This window comes from Neomonachus schauinslandi, chromosome 7 (genome assembly GCF_002201575.2).
Source record: "Neomonachus schauinslandi chromosome 7, ASM220157v2, whole genome shotgun sequence".
NCBI classification, from domain to species: Eukaryota; Metazoa; Chordata; class Mammalia; order Carnivora; family Phocidae; genus Neomonachus; species Neomonachus schauinslandi.
In genome coordinates this window covers 148989333-148997794 of record NC_058409.1, presented here as the reverse complement: position 1 = coordinate 148997794, position 8462 = coordinate 148989333, and the positions used below count along the sequence as shown (strand labels likewise).

Below are 8462 nucleotides of genomic sequence, written 5' to 3'. Positions count from 1 at the left end.
GTCTGGAGTCGGGAGTGAGGAGTTGAGGAAGGAGCGCTCGAGTTTCCGAGGGACATTGGAACGCGAAGCTGTCCGTCACGCGCTCATCTGCATATTCGGGCGCCCGCCCCCTCCCCTGCTCCGCCCGCTCCGCCCGCTCCTCCCGCTCCCGCTGCCAGGCCGCGGCCGGGGGAGGGGCGGGGAGGGGAGGGCGGAGGAGGAGGCGGGAGGGCGGGGGAGTAGGAGGGAGGGACGCGCAGGCTTTTGTGGCGCAGCCGCCTCCCGCGCAGCCCCAGCCCGCGGCCCGCGGCCCAGCAGCCTGGCCGGGCCGAACAGCTCGCCGCGGTGCGCACCCCCTCCCACTCGCACGTACTCCCGGCGCCCCCCTCCCCAGCCCGCCAGCCGGCAACCCCATCCCTCCCAAGCCAGCAACCCCTTGCCGCCCCAGTCACCTTCCTCAAAGCCCCCCCCCCAAAGCCACTGCTCCACCCCCCGGTCGGCCCGCAAGGACTAGGCAGAGGCCGCCCGCAATCGGGCCGGTCTGGTCCACTTGGGGGACGAACTGTACTCGTCCCCTCTGCGCCACGAAGAGGCAGGCCCAGGTGACTGCGCGCGTGACTCCAGGTTCCGGGCCGGGAGCCGGGGGCGAAGGGAGGGCGGGATGGGAGCGCCCGTGGCCCAGGTCTTCCTGGGGGTGGCGTGCGCGGCTCTCCCTTCCACCTTCCTCCGTCGACTCTGCCTCACCGCGTGTGAGGCTCCCGCGTGGCCTCGAGTCTGGTCGCCTGTCCCGCGCCTCCCAGCGCGTCCCTGCGGGACCCGGATCCGGGTCCTTGACTGCGAACTGCCAGGAAGGCCCAAAGGTGAGCTTTGTGCCCCGAAGTCCAGAGTGGTAGGACTTTGCGCTGTTGAGAATGTTCTGACACACGCCGCCAGTGTTGCTCCCGTGAAGATGCCACCCCGAAAGGTTTTATTTGATTTTATTTTAATAAGTTGACGCCTCTTTCGGACAAGTGTCGTAAAGCATTCACGAGAATGCCTGTCACCGGACAGCCCGCCTCTGGCACGACGTGAAGCCTCGCTGTCCCTTGGGAAGGAAGGAGAAAGAGGCTGCGGGCACGGACGCCATCAGCAGCACAGGTAGCTCAGGTAACTTGCGGCTCCGGAGGTGCCTCTCGGGCCCAGAGGCAAGATGCTTAGTGAGGAGCCCTGGGACCCCAGCCCCAGAATACCTTTCACTCCTCAACCCTTCTCCATCCTTCCCCGACCTGGACCCGAGGATGTGGGCGCCTGTGACAAGGGAGGGTGGTCGCCAATGGGGGGCGCTCAGGAGGTCCACGGGGTGTAGGTGTGTCCTGGACAGGGACGCCCACCCAACAGGTGCCTGTTCCTCGGAGGCCCTCTCGGATGGGTTACCTGTAAGGTGAAATTGCTGCAGCCGGGAGCTCAGGCCTGCAGCACTCTCTCCCGGAGGCCTCCCTGCACCCTGCCCCGCCAGCTCTGTTAAGGACTATGTTGAGGTCCTGCTGGTGCTCCCCAGGCAAGGCTGTGGCATGGCCATCTAGAGGCTCCAGCCCAGGCCTGTTCACAAGCAGAACCTTCAAGACACAGTGAAGCTGCGTTTGTCTTTCTCTAGATCCGACGTAACCAGTTGCAAACCGAGGTGCTGGGCTTGGGGAGAACCCATTCTCCTTGGCCTGCAGGCATGGGACTCCTAGTAGATGCATGTTACCACCAGCCCCCACCAGTCTTCCCACCCCCGCCTCCCCAGTGTCCCCCCTTCCTAAAAACCAGTCCGTGCATCCACTATACTTCAACTCCCACACCACCCCCAAACACACCACTTCTCCCACACTGGGCTACTTGGAGGACCCAGCCCAGCAGTTTCAACAATGCTGCCACCCCAGGAGGGCTGTCCTAATTCAGTGCAGGGTAGACACTTTACGCCGATTATTGTAGTGTCAAAGGAAAGAGAAAAGTAGTGGGGGGGGGGGTACTCCAGTCCCCTGGAGCATACCATTGACAGGATCTATGATATTTTTGGTCTTCCCAAGAGAGGACTGGGTCAGGTAGAGGCCATAAATGAGAGTCACCCATTGAATGACAAACATACACAGCAACAGATCAGATTGCAGGCTTTTGGGTTCGCTTTCAATTAGATAGTTTAAGTGAAAAAAATCAGGTCTAATTTTTATCTGCAAGGATGACTGGCCTCCAGTATTTCCATTTCTAAAGGCCAGTTCCTGCTGTGTTTCATTAGCATTTGGGGCTCGCCCCCTCACCCTCCCTCTCTCTCCCTCCACCCCCCTTGGGCCTGATCTCTGCCAGGGGCAGAAAAGAAAACATTGAATTATTACAAAAACATCCCCAGTTTGGAGCAGGAGCGTATGCTCTGGATACACTCGATTTTGACATCAATTAAGTATATAAGCAGACAAGCCCACGTGGCTTTGGAGGGGCTCGAGTCGCCCTGGGTGCATCTGCACAAACGCTGTCTCCTCTTCCCCTCTTTAGCTCGTGCTGCTGATTCTAAAGACAGCCTCTTCCTCGAGTGTATTTTCCCCCAGCAATTACACTCCTCCACTGAAATCTAAATTTTCCATACTGCTGCCTGCTACTAATAAAAACCGTCTACCTTGCACTATTAAACAGTCGAATCGCACTACATGCCGTTTTTATTGGTCGTGACTGTAGCAAATTAAAATGCCTACACAGAGACATTAAAACTTACGCTCCGCATTGTTATTGGAATATATAAACTCCGTTTCACTTTAAAGCTCCCTGATTTTTTAAAATCACTTTTCCTTTTCTTAGATTAAAGTTGGCTTAGTCTTCTAAAATAAATCAATGGGAAAAACAGGCTGCAAGTGCGGAGGCTCGACGCGGTGGCTCCGCACGCGGCCGCCTGCGAGGGTGGCCTGGCTTGGCTGGAACTCCGTCTCCGGTGACCGCGGAGAGCGCAGGCCGCGCGAGGAGCGAGCCGCTGCGGCGCGGGCCCCATGGCCGCCTCTCCGGGACAGCAGGGACTGGGATGCTCAGCCCACGCGCGACGGGTGTCCAGGCTAGCGGCGCCGCCCAGGCTTGGGCAGCCACTTGGCCGCTCTTGTTTTCGGTGCCGTCCGAGCTGGAACGCCAGAGAACGGTAGGCGCGCAGGAAAACTGGAGAGCTGCTTCGCGATCGCGATCACTTTGTAACAATTACAGGGACAACGCGCGGTTTCAGGCTTGCGGTGGGTCCTCCCCCTCTCCCCTGTGTGCCTTTGTAAAAATAAGTTAATACTGTCACAGTTTTTGTTTCTTGTCCTCACAGTGGCCGATGCATTTAGAACGAGTCGGCGTGGACATGCACGTTTCAGGGAGCCGGGGATTCCTGCGAGGCTGAGCGGGGAGAAATGCGTGGAACGCGGGCTTGGGCCCGAGGGTCTCTCTCCGGAAAGCGGCTGGCTGCGCAGGCCGAGGCGCCTCGAAGACACGGTCCGTCCTGGGCTCTCGGGCGCGGGGGAGGCCGGGGAGCGACGCGGGCCCTAAAGTCGTGCGTGCGGGCGGCGAGGGGGCGCTGTGGCCCGCGACTGCGGCCTCGTCCCTGCAGCGGTGGCCCTGGTGCTGTCCCCGGCCACTGATGGGCGGTAGGCGCCCTAGCCCTGGCCCGACCTACCTCTTCCCACGTCGGTTTAATTTGGGGAAGAAGGAAAATTATGCCGCGGCACTTTAATAAAATCAAAGCCACGCAGGAACTTATTCTCATTCTGTTTTCTTACTCTGGTAATCCGTGCAGTTTGTAAAGAGTTTGGTGGGAAAGGAGCCACCACTGGAATGCGTAATTTTTTTTTTTTTATTGGGGGCGTTCAATTAAGATTAAATACACACATTTTACACGGGTCCCCCTTAATGCAGTAACTTTTACAATGTAAGGAGTTTCGGTGTATCAGAGTACTTTCCCATTGGATTCCTAATCAAGGATCCCTCTTGTCCAGCACTTCCTGGGATCCTGGAGGGAGTGCAGCAAGAACGAGTCCAGGGTCATGAAGTTTGTTTCTGCAATATCCTTTGTTTCTCTCTCTCCCTGTTGTTTGCAAACCGAAATATGCTGCCGTATATTGTAAGTGCAACTCAAAATGAAACGTAAATATTCCTCTAGCGCAGTTGACAACCCTCTCGGTTTGCTTCGAGCACGTCTGATTGGATTTCAGATGCAACGGTATTCTGAGGTTCTCCAACCCGTTTCGGAGGCTGAGACAGATCCCTGGAAAGCAAGCGCGCAGGAGAATCCTTAGCAGGCAGAGAGGTCCCCGCCACCCCCGGCCTGGAGCTGCCTGGAGCCTCGCAGGAGATGACCCGAGATGGCAGTCTCTAGAGACCAGCGGGCAACCCCTGGGGTCGGGACCCCAGGACCGAGGGCACTCTTCTCTGACTTTCTAAGAACCGCATTTTGGGCTACCTGGCTCTTCCCTACGTGACTGACTCTTGAGCTCTCAGTGCCTGCGAGGTCTCTTCCTTGCTGCCTCGTCCCTCCCTGTTTCCTTTAGTGGGCAGCAAAGTGTCCATCCTCTCCTTGGCGCCCCGCCTCCGACGTGCTTCCTGAGGGTCTCTCCCCATTTCTCCGCATCTTGCAGACCCGGTGTCTGCCCACTCCACCCTCCCTGCTCTCCCCGCTCCTCTCCCGCCCCTCCTCGTCCTGGCGCGCAGCCCCTAGGGCCTGGGGGGGGGGGGGCGGGAGCCCCGCGCCTAGTGAGGGAGGAGAGAGGAGGCGACGCGCAGTAATGCACGGGACTGAGTTCCATTTCGGGAGACCCGTTTCGGGAGAAGCCTTGGTTGGCCGGCGGCTGTGGGAAGGACAAAGGTCGGAAAGTCCGCCTTTGTGCCTTCCCCGAGCGCTCGCAGGCAGACCCCGCACCCAGCCGCGGACGCACGCACGCGCACACTCGCCCCGCGCCGGCTCTTCGGCGCAAGGGGAACAGATGAGCAGTTGTTGGGTTTGGGTTTTGTTGTGTTGTGCTTTTGGTTTTAGGTGTTTTTTTTTTTTTTTTCAATGTTTCCGCAAGACAGTATTTGGAAGAACTTAGCTCACCTTCCTCCTCGCCCCTGCGGCAGCTGTTCCCTGCTTTGTCACCGCTGTAACAACGGAGCGCACCTCCGTGGCGTCCGCGGCGGCGCGTGCGGCGGGGAGCGCGCCCACGACAGTGCGGAGCCCGCGGGAGTCACCTCCGGGCGGGCGGGAGCAGGTCGGACTCCGCTCGCAAGAATACACTGGCGAAGGAAGATTTTCTGCAGTCTTTTGACAATTACTTTTAGCCAACAAGAGAAGCTCTGGAGAGCATTTGTCCGGGGCCATGTTGCAGATCTTTTGGCTAATCTTACTTCGGCGTGTACCCCCAAACAGCTCGACCAGACCGCTAATTGGGGGGCACATGGCACGCGCAATGGCGTGCCTGTCCCCTACCAAACCCTCTCGCAGGCCACGACACACCTGGCATTGCTTAGGTAGGGAAGGGAGGAGGGTTTTGTTTTGTTTGGTTTTCCCTTTTCAAAAACTGGAGAGAATGAAGAAGCATCAATTTGACAAATTGCCTTAAAAGTAAAAACAAAAACAACTTCAGCTGGACAGCATGTAAATGGCTGACACCCACCAGGGAGAAGATATCTGAAGCACCTGTAAATATGGGAAACACTGCTATACAGAATCAGGAAGAATTCTGACAGTCAATGGGTGAAGACGAGCCATTCGGTGGGAAAATGGGCCGGAGATAGGAACAGACTCTGCACAGAGAAGATCCGAAAAAGCGCAAAGATGCCCCAGCTGCCTAGAGATGGGGAGGTCAGACAGTGGAGCAGATGAGACTTTCCATCCACTGGATGACACCAAACTAGGCCCAGAGGGTGCAGACAGGGAGCACTCCCTCACTGATGTGCTAGTTGGAATTACTGCAAAGAAACTAGGGAGATGTTTGGCAGCATCTGGGAGAGCAGGAGATGCCCACTCCGTCTCAACTGCAATCCCTTGCTTCCCTGTCCACCACAGAGAGACTCTCCAGGAGGCCCTGCGGCATTGTTTGCAAAGCGCAAGACTAGAAACCCCAAATCGCAATCAGTACAGGCCCGGATAAAGAATTTGTGGCATATTTCATGGAATAGAATGGTCCCCAGGGATGAATGTGAATGAAGGTAGTTCTCCTTGTATCAACATGAATAAGTCCTGAAAGTATAAAGCTGAGTGAGGAAAAATAATAACTAAAAAGAAAAAGGATACAGGCAAGATGACGCTGAGGGTGGACGTTTACAACCAACCACATTCAGTGCTATTTACAGGCAGGGCTGGGGGGCTGCCAGGTGGGAAGGAAGGTCTCCACTCCACTGCAGGGCACACCCGCCCAGTACCTCTGAAGAGGGGCAGTGGGCCTGGGAGGCGGGCCCGGCACTATTAGTGATGTTTTATTTCTGAAAAATATATCTGTTGTAAATGTCACAAATGTCACAAAATGTTAATGATTAAAAAAATGTTAATGATTATTAACTTGGGATGATTGTTCCATGCAATTATATTACTCTGTACATTTTTATTGTGTGAAAATATTTTGTTTTGAAAATTAAAATGAAAATAAGAATTAGTATTTTAAAAAATGTTATAGCACAGAAGTATAATTTGCTAATTTCATTGTTTATTTAAAAAAATTCTTAAAAATTTACATCCTTCATGTCTTTTTTCCTCTCTCCATTTCCCTACCCTTCAGAAAAAATTAAAAAACCAAAAAACAATGTCTTGGGTTTGCAGTGTAGAGCTTTAAATGGATTGTCACCTGGGTGTATGTTTTTGTGCAATTATCCAGAGCATGGCAGGGGGACAGGCTTCTTGGGCAACAACCTCCCCAGGAGCCCTGTGTCCTCCATCTGGGATCTGCAGAACCACTGCCTCACTCTGTGGGAGGCAGGGCCTGGCCCCTGGCTTTCTTCATGGTCATGGGCACCAAGGCCTCCTGAAGGAAAGGACAGCACCCAATGCAGCCTGGCTGCCCACCGGCCACCTGCATGCTTCTATAGGGAGAGGCATGCCTTTACACTGTGTGGAATTCTGCATCTTCTCTTGATGTCACAGTGAACATATTTTAGAAATTCAAATCAAGATTAGAGAGAGGGGCTGGGGGGGCAGCAGTTTGGGGGAAGGCAGAGTGCAGCCTCACAAGGAAAACGGAAGAGAGTCAGTGCCCAGGGAGAAGGTGCGTGCTCTGGCAAGCTGTGGCTGGTCAGGCACCTCCTCACTCCTGAAGGAGAGCTCCTGCCTTTCTGGGCCTAAGGTCTTTCGAGAAAGGACTCCCTCTCACCACTGCAGCCAGAGGGATCTGGATCTTCAGATACAAGTCTGCTCAAAGCCCTTGCTCAGTGGGAGAGGCTATGAGGCCAGGTCCTTTGGCCTGGCCTGGTCAGTGATTACAGTGGTCTGCAAATATCATTCTGTTCCTCAGCCTGTTCTGAGCCAGGCCAGGAGGAGGGCATTATTTCCTGGGAACCACCGGGCTTCCAAAAGCTTCCCTGTGCCAACATGGCCCAAAGCCCTTTGGAACTTGCTTCTGCCCGCAGCTGTAGTCTGGCAGCCCCCTTGCTCTCTGCTCCAAGCACCCTGGCCCACTCACCTTTCTGTCTGCAGCCACACTCCCTCCCACATCGGGCCTCTACAGACTGCTTCACCCCATAAGTCTCCTCCCCATGGTTCTCATTCACCTCTTCTCCTTGGGAGCTGCTGGTGTTCCAGTATGTTGGCTCTCTGACCTCATTCCCACCCACCCCCCAAGCCTGGGAAAGTCATGAGCAGGAAACAAGTATTGATGAAATGGATGAATGAATGGCTCACTCCTGGTTATTCATTTTTACTCCTAAAAGGCACAGCAAGGAGTTGAGGGAGATAAACAGAAAACTGACCCAGACACTTGCTTACATTTCACCACTGCTCCCCCCTTGGAGATTCCACTGCACCTGAGCATGGTGGAGCGCAGGCAGTGGGGGAAGATCTGGTGACTCCTCAGGAGCCCTGGCTCTCTGATAGAAGACACGATCAATTTTGGATGTTAAACTTGAGGACCTAATATACACTCACATTTAAAATAACATTGAGTTCTACAAAAATTCCTGAGTTAGCAATCAGCTCCAAACCTCGCATTCCTTGAGGAAAGTGGGCATGCGTTTTTAGTTTTGCATCCCAAATGATCTGTGCAGTCCCAGCTCACAGCAGGTGCTCACAATGATTAGTTGGGCAACTGAATGAATGAGCGTTGACATTTGGGAAAAGGAAACTTGAACATAAGCAAACTGAACGTTCGCGGTATTTTTACATAAAATATCCAGGGTGGGTAGGAGTTACAGTATTTAAACAATTAATTTGATCCCAGCAAGATTTTTGTAGATACAGGCAAACCAATTCTAACATTTATTTTTAAAGTCATGGCCATTAGTGTAGCTAACATGATTTTGACAAAGAATAAAGTGGGAGGAATCAG

At 54.4% G+C, this 8462-nt stretch overlaps 2 long non-coding RNA genes across 3 annotated transcripts; both read left to right on the top strand.

Annotated features, from left to right (window-relative positions):
* Positions 1-391: 391 nt before the first annotated feature.
* Positions 392-3185, top strand: LOC110577695. Of its 2 annotated transcripts, none has more exons than XR_002480131.1 (3): positions 392-839; positions 970-1116; positions 2791-3185. It is a non-coding gene; the product is annotated as an uncharacterized LOC110577695 (long non-coding RNA). The 2 variants fall into 2 exon arrangements; XR_002480130.1 differs by having other exon boundaries at positions 970-1125.
* Positions 3181-6494, top strand: LOC110577696. The gene is made up of 3 exons (XR_002480132.1): positions 3181-3206; positions 3287-3450; positions 5023-6494. It is a non-coding gene; the product is annotated as an uncharacterized LOC110577696 (long non-coding RNA).
* The last annotated feature ends 1968 nt before the right edge of the window (positions 6495-8462 follow it).